Here is an 8,444-nt window from a genome sequence, read left to right on the forward strand (position 1 = left end):
CTGCGGTCTCTATGCTCTGTGTGACTTGACTGTACTTTACTGGTATATCTAATTTTCTTTGCAATGTGATCTAATTGGTTACAATATCTTTCCCTGCCTTACAGATAGGATGTTAGTATATACAGTTTGTTTTTCACATTGGGCGTTAGAGTTCTTTTACTGTGCGTGTTCATATTGGTACACGTATACTGCAGATTGCACGATTTAGCAGTTGTTTAGATGCTGGTTGCTAGGTAACCAGGACCATGGGTCCTGAACCTGCACGTGCAGGACCCCGTGGTCCTCTGTTTCATGGGATTTATGATTTTTCACTTCCAGGTCTTGGATCCCTGCCCCCCACCTCCCCTTCCTGTACTGTATGTATTTATTTCTATCACACATGATTGTACACAGCCCTGATGAAGGTCCCATAGCTGGACTGAAACGTTGGAATTTTTAATGCAAGTATTGTGCTTTTGAAATACATACTGAAGTGCTGAGCCTTCTTTGTCACACTTGGTTTGTGGGTGAAGTATATGTAACCCCCTGTGTCTGCTATCAGCACAAGACATGGCCCCTTTAAGAATTACATTCCACTGGACCATGTGACTGTGCTTAGCCAGTGGAATGACATTTGGGGACAGTTGGAAAGGGATTGCTGAGGGGACTGGAGTGGCAGTTTGTTTTGATATGGTGAGGTTGCTGGGAGAACCACTCTGCAAGGACCTGACAGAGCCATGGAGTGAGGAGATTGGTGGATTTTGCTGGCAGTACAAAGTACAGTGACACCTCAGGGAGCACTGCAACAGCTAAGAGGAGAAATATCAGGATTTAAAAGCCAGAGGAAAGAAAAAGATCCCCCTGCACTGGAACACAGTTTATGTTTTCAAATTAACTGTAAGAAGCAGTTTGATTCCAGAGTGTTAACGAAAGGTTATTGTACAAATACCCTTTCTGATCAACAGGGTATGTGAACTAATGTGCAGTGACTGTAAAATATATAAAGATAGAGGCGCAGAGTTAGTGATTTGTTTTAGTAGGAATGCAGAAATACTGTGTGGTTATGTGGTAGCCCTGTGTATGTATCCCTGTTCCAAGTTATAGATAAAGTAATATAAAGTTTGTTATACTTCCTTATGGTTTTGTTGTGTGTAACTACTACTGCTTCCCACTCTGTGTACCATCGTTATAAGAGTTATCTCCAAGTTACAGGACTCAGGCCCCCACCTCAGTGACAGGCTCTATAGTCGGAGGTAAAGTAAAGAGGGTATATATATATATATATATACATATATCATCATAAGGATTGAAACCATAAACAATTAAAAAGAAAGACGTGTTGTATTAATGTGCAATAAGTAGTATTACTGACCCTTTGAAAGGGCAATCCTCCATATTCCTGCATGCCCCATGTTAAAGTTCCTTGAACCTTTCTACAGTAGTTGTGAGAAAGTACAACAGCAAATGCCTAGTATAGAACAACATGACAGATAAAAGCAGATTACGCTTTAATTACAGTTTTATGGTGCCACTGCCCTCACTTGGGAAGGACAGTCACCCAGCATTCACGATTACACAAGCAGGGGATTCTGGGAGAGGAAGTAGCAAATTGATACACTGGCATTACATACAACTAAAGTTGTCACTAGATTATTATACGGGGGGGGGGGGGCATAATATATGTAATTGGTCACTTTCTCATATGATGTTTGTAGTTGATTTTGGTCAGGATTACATCTCAAAGTTAGTATGCATAGAGACTGTAGAGAGCATCAGCCTCTTTATTTGAATCAGTGTTATTAAGGAAATATAGTAGGCACTGGTATACAAGGCATTCAAACCCGTATGTACTGTATACATTAATTAAATAAATGTGGAGGAGGGGAGCTTAGAAAATAACAATGCTGCAGTGTATGCATGGAATGATTTTTCATTCTGTTTCGCTTCAGCTCTGCCCCTGCAACAGAGGATCTAATCAATCTGCCGGCTATTAAGTTTGTTAATTGATAATGCATACTAATTAGGCTGAGCGCAGTTACTTAAGAGACTTTGCTAAGGTGATTGTAGGCACAAGTCCAAATGGAGTTTAAAGTATTCTGTGTGAGGTTAAAACCCATCAACCAGAATAGATGGATTTTATATTATAACAGAAGGCACAACATACTCATAAGTATTTAATGTATGGGACTATTATCCATTGTGTCCATTTAAACCCTGCTCAACAATTAAATTGCAGGGACATCCAATAAAGACCATTACTGAAAAGTACATGCACATTTACTGAACTATTTTGTTATCAGGGTAAATATTCATTTGACTTTTCACATTTTGATTTAAGGACACTGGGGCAGTAACAATTATAACTGTATGTAGGAGGTCGACAACCCAACATATTTGCACATATTTAGTATCTAACTTTTCTAATACCAGAAGTGTTTCAGCACAAGAGAAAATGCTGTGGCCTCTTCAGTAAAGACATGCAAGAACATACTTTTTTGATGGTGCCCGCCTGCTCTGTTTCATGTTATCAGTAATGTTGTACATCAAACCCATAGCCAAATGAATGCTGCCTTCAGAGCTGATCCAGTTCTCTTGGGCTGTAGCATTAAAGGAGTTTTAATTAGTGAAGAAACCAGTTGAGAATCATAGAAATGTAATTCCTCTCATGCATTGCAGCAAGGCAACTATCAACCTTATTCAATGTATTGAGAAATTGGGGTAAAGCACATCTAACAATTCATCAACCTTTCTACACATGGGGGCTAGTGTATGTATGAGAGGGAAAGAGGGCAAAAAACCTAGAAAATGATTTGAAGTACCTGGTGCAGCCGTTGGTCGGCATGTGAAGTTGCTTTTAATGCACTGACTTCTGCGATTGCGTGCAGCGCGTCAGGTGGCGCTACTAGCAACGTCAAGGTAATTATATCGCAAAAAGGGGGCGTGTCTACAGCGATGCCCTGCCGCAGCAATACAAAAACCCATAGTACGTCGTTACATAATTAATTAAAATTCACACCTATTATTAGCCCGTTTTTTTGACCGCCACCTCTGAGATGGCGGTAGTGGCTCAATATTCTCCAATGTCATCATGGCAACAATGAAAGGTAATCATGGCATTTATTAATTTGAACATGAATTAGGGACAAGTGCACTGCTTATGTTATGCAACACAAAACCTGCCCCAGCATGTAGGTGTGAACATGGAAACCGCCTCTAAGCATTTATACCCCAATGTGTTCATGCCCAGGACAGCAATGGACGTTGACGCATCGTTAACTATGTTTTCACCTGTTTCAAATTCTAGAACTGGTGCCTGTAGGGCTCTTTGCTAAGAGGCACTTTTAGCACTCACACATTTAACCGGGGCTTGTCTTATAGTAAATAGGAGAATGCACTGCGCTTGTATCACATTTACAAATACACTAGTAAATGTAGACTCAATTGTATTCTGTGACATATAATGAATGTAGTGAGAGCACAAGGCATATTATTCAATAGGCTGTGTTGTCAAATGATAGTAAATCAAACAGAATATATATAGATATGCGTATCTGTGTTTGTGTGTTCTTTTCTTTAAACAATTTACCATCATTAACACTTTATTTACTTCATAAACTGTATGACACACACACACACACACACACACACACACACACACACACACACACACACACACACACACACACACACACACACACACACACACACGTATATCTTCCATTACTCTGACGTAGTACTATTTTATTAAAGCGGGTACAATATTTAGCAGTGCCCTCACATTAAGCTCTTTACATATAATAGATATAAGAAAATAAAGTGACAAAGTGCCATCCGGCGCGAAACGCGTTAGTGTGTTTTTTATCCTGTTCATGTGCCAATAAATGTATATATTTTTTCATGCTATTTACCTACTCTTGGTGAGTTATTGGCAGTGCGCCCCCACCTCTTTTCCTCTATTCATCGTTTGATCCAGATTGGAGCACACGTACTCATCGTTTGATCCGGATTGGAGCACGCCTGCTCATCGTTTGATCCGGATTGGAGCACGCCTGCTGCCATTCAGTCTGCAAAGAAAAAACTAAGTGAGTGCTTCACAGCTGATTATTCATCAATATTGCTTGTGATCATCATGACTTCATAGAGACTGCACTTATATCATCGTTTTACAACTTCTGATCTAGACCTGCTCTTTCAGGTAGTCACAGTGCATCTATATTTGCAGAAAGAATATACCAGCTACGTATTAAATGTGCAATGGTCAACACCCACTGAGAATGATGTCTTAAATCTCTGCAATTGAACTGCTTTCATTTATTTACTTGTCAGGCTACACTTTAGCAAATTGATGTTTTGTTTGTGGTTTTGATGCACTGTTTGTGTTTGGGATCCCCCAAACATATTTTGTACATACAGTATAATGGAGCCACACTTATGACTATTAGAAAAGTGATGCCCTCAGACCATCTCTGGCGGACAAAAAAAATAGCAAAATAAAGAGAGTGTATATAAAGTACCTAAGGATTTACAACTCTGCATTTTTAATTGCTGCATCAGGGCAAAATTTGGAATGTGTCCATAAAACACCTGTTTTTCCTATAGTAAATCACCTAATAGTTCAATTAGCATTAGCTCGGGCAACACAGGCACACAGGGAAGAAAACTCATCAGAACACGCTTCATACATGCAGATTGGCAGAAACACAAGGTCAGCTAGGAAATTGTCCTGGTTTTCAAGGGTTTTACCCGATTCCCCTTTCTTAAATGACCCTTATGTGTTTTATGAGAACTCCTCTGATTGAGAAGCTGTTTGTTATTGCAAATAAGTACATGCATGATATAAAAGTTGCACCGTGCAAATTACTTAGAACAGTGTTTCCCAATTAAATTTAGTCGTGGAACCCTTTTTTATTTTGTACAACAAAATGGAACCCCTTAAATATTTTTAGGCACATAGAAAAAAAATAAAAATAAAAGAAATCCGCCGTAGGCAAAAAAAATTCTTGGTCCAAGATCAAATACCTTTAAATTGAAAGTTACATTTTTCCAGGGGAAAGGCAACTACATGTTTTGTCCTCTTTCATGTCCCATAAATAAATGCAGCTGCCCTGTATATGTCCCCGTCAGGTGAAAAAAATGATAAGGTTTTACTCCTACTTATATGATAATTATAGAATCAGATGCTTTGTTTATTATTATGGTGTAGGGGGAAGGGAGCCCGCAGTGGTGCTGGTGTCTCCGTCCCTCCTGTTGGCTGCAATTTGTAAATTTTTAATTTTTTCGCAAAACACTTAATTTTACCTCACGTGACGCCAGGGTTTTTTTATAAGTCCCCCACTGTCCCAATACATTTTTAAAAGACCTCAGGGTTCCACGGAACCCCATTTGGGAAATGCTGCTCTACAAAACACGTGTTACTCCTTTACTATACAACACACACTTATATATACATACATATATACTATATACATACACATATACACACACCTCACTCCTTCCTATACACTTCCCCCTATACACTTCCCATCACTCCTTCCTATACTCTCCCATACACTTCCCCTCACTCCTTCCTATACTCTCCCATACACTTCCCCTCACTCCTTCCTATACTCTCCCATACACTTCCCCTCACTCCCTCCTATACTCTCCCATACACTTTCCCTCACTCCTTCCTATACACCTCCCCTGCTCACTCACACCTTCCTATACTGCCATACACTTTCCTTATAAGTAGATATCCCACGCGCCTTCCTCTCCTGTCACTGCTCTCCTGCTCCAGCGCGAGCTGTAACCGCCACCCTCCCCACCCTCCCTCCTCGCGCTCCCTTCTCATGCACCTCGCTCTCCACTTTCTTCACCGGCAGCTTTTGCCACGGGTCAGCCAGCTGCGCTAGCGGCATCTTCCCCGAACGAGCAGCGTGCAGAACCGGGGCTTCCCACACGAGCCTCAGTGGAGCAAACAGCCTGTCTCTTCATGGCTGCTTACCCTCTCCACAGCCGCTATGGGGGGGGGGGGGAGGGGGTGGAGGGAGAGGGGGATGGAGGAGAGCCATGGTGGAACCCCTGGGACTGCTCTGTGGAACACCAGGGTTCCACGGAACCCCATTTGGGAAACACTGACTTAGAAGGTTAAACGTTAAGAACGACAAATGTCTTCAAATGTGGGTCACCATTTTTTCTCCTTGAAAATGGCAGTATTCAAGGGGTCATGTGACCTGAATTTAGGGCAATGTGACTTGCAAATTGACTTTTAGTGTTTGGCAACTTTTGTTTGCAGACGTTGCAATTTCCGTGAATTTTTAACAATGTGTTGGGAACTCCCCAACCACCCTCTTTATTTTTTATCCACAAAACCCCCTTTAATAAAACAATCAATAATATACACATTTTTTTTTTTTTTTAAATCCAGGTTCGCAAACATCAGTGCAAAATTTGAACAAGAACAAGCTGACTCCCGACGAAGCACACAGCGAAACGCGTAGAGTCCAGACAGGCATCATCATTGCACGAAGAGATAGATGTCATCACGCCGGTCACGTGGGTCGCAAGATGGAAAGCAGAGACATCCGAGTGCTGAGGGAGCTGTCAGCGCACAAGCTCCCAGACTCAGACACAGGGAAACGCTGCTGACCATGAGGCTGCACCACACACCCTTGATGATAACCTGCTGTATTTCAATACCTTATTTTCTAAGTATCATGTGAGTTTCCATTTGGCACTCACTTTATTTAATACATAGATATGACCATCGGCAGTAAATTGTTGTCTTCCTTTTCATATGGGACTCCAACACCATATTCTGAGCATCTAAGCGTGGGGCCTCTGACCATCTATTAGGACCAACTATGGATTTGATGCTTGTTTTTCTTCTCCAATTTGTGAGAGTGCAGTCCGTATTATTTGATCGTTTGTTCACTCTGATAGACGGAGTTACACTATATATTTTTCTTATTTTTTTCGGTTTCTTGCGCTCCCCAAATTCTCTGAAAGCTAAATTTGAACAAATCTAGTTAAAAGATTTTTTTTTAATATGACAATACTAAGCATCTTAGGCATACATACTATACTGTAAATAATTATTTGATGTTAGGTAAAATTGCAAATCAATCAGAATCTTTAAGCAGTTTTTAGGATATGTTTATTTTATTTGCAAAATGTTGATTGTGGTATATTTCCTATTACGTGTCCATTATCGTTAATACCATTCTATAATGAAAATGTTTTCTTAATACATGTGATACCCCAACTAATTTAAGACAAAAGTATAACATCTAAACATATTTTGTCATCTAAAAAATTATTTATTAATTAAAGGATTACAGTAATTAAAATTAATGTTATGGGTTCTTCACCAGGATAAAAAAAGTAGTTGATTTATTTTTAGGAGACAGTACATGGTATAAAAGAGAGTGTAATTTACAAAGATAATTAATAATTAAAAACTAAGTTATGTGGGAATTGTGATATGTAATTTTTTTTAATGGTAAATGCATAACAAATTCTTAGCTTTTTTCTCTCCCTTAAATATTGAAGGTTTGTCACTGAGCCTACTGTAGGGTGACACCTCATATGTTTGTGACATAGTGATAATGCATTTAGAGAAAGAATAGTTATGGCAGTGAGGTTATTGGGGCTGTGAAACATGCCTGTGTATTACTGGTAAAAGCAATGTAACATGTGCATCTTTATGTCTATGTATCAAGGTGCCATATATTTATGTTTTTGCTTTAGAGGAAGTGATGGGTGTGGTTATTTAGAGCAATGGACAGAATTATGTGAGCGGTTACATAATGCTCACATTACAATACTGCATATAGATTTCAGTTTTCTTGTGCTTTACAGTCATTTCTAAAGGAAGTCTGTACCTTGTGTCAAATATGTTACATCTAAAAAGATATAAAATAAAATTGCTTCACATCTTGGACACGTAATGAAATAATTGATATTAAATTAACCCCTAAACTAAGTGTGCTCAAAAACTTATATAGTGATATGTGATGAAATAAATAACTAAAGTATATGCTATTGAGTGGTATTATGTATACAACAAAGTTTAAACTATGTGTCAAACAACACTACATGGGGCAATAAGTGCACAATGCAATTGGTGAATAAATATATATACAGGTGATCATCGATTATCTGCCGGAATTCGTTCCGCAACCCACAGTCGATTGGGGACCGTTGGTTTACAGATCCTACAGTATGATAATCCGTGGCAGTGAGCGTCGGATAATGCGTTCAGCGGAATGCATTAACCGGCGACGGATAATCAGTTCGACGGATAACGGACCGTCGTATCGCGAGGACCACCTGTAATTATAAAGACCACAATCAAGTCTAATACGTGTTCCAAAACAGGTGCTGCTTCTTCTAAATTTTTAAAGCTTCCAGCGACTGAGCTCCAGATTAGAACCAACACTAACACCACCCTAACCCCTGTCACTAGTTTTAAATACCTGGGCATA

The 8,444-nt window shown here is 39.6% G+C and overlaps 1 long non-coding RNA gene across 1 annotated transcript; it reads left to right on the top strand.

Annotated features, from left to right (window-relative positions):
- Positions 1–637: 637 nt before the first annotated feature.
- On the top strand, positions 638–7,898 carry LOC142489736 (uncharacterized). The gene is made up of 3 exons (XR_012799930.1): positions 638–876; positions 3,953–4,061; positions 6,386–7,898. It is a non-coding gene; the product is annotated as an uncharacterized LOC142489736 (long non-coding RNA).
- Positions 7,899–8,444: the final 546 nt, after the last annotated feature.

Source organism: Ascaphus truei, chromosome 1 (genome assembly GCF_040206685.1).
Source record: "Ascaphus truei isolate aAscTru1 chromosome 1, aAscTru1.hap1, whole genome shotgun sequence".
Taxonomy (NCBI): domain Eukaryota; kingdom Metazoa; phylum Chordata; class Amphibia; order Anura; family Ascaphidae; genus Ascaphus; species Ascaphus truei.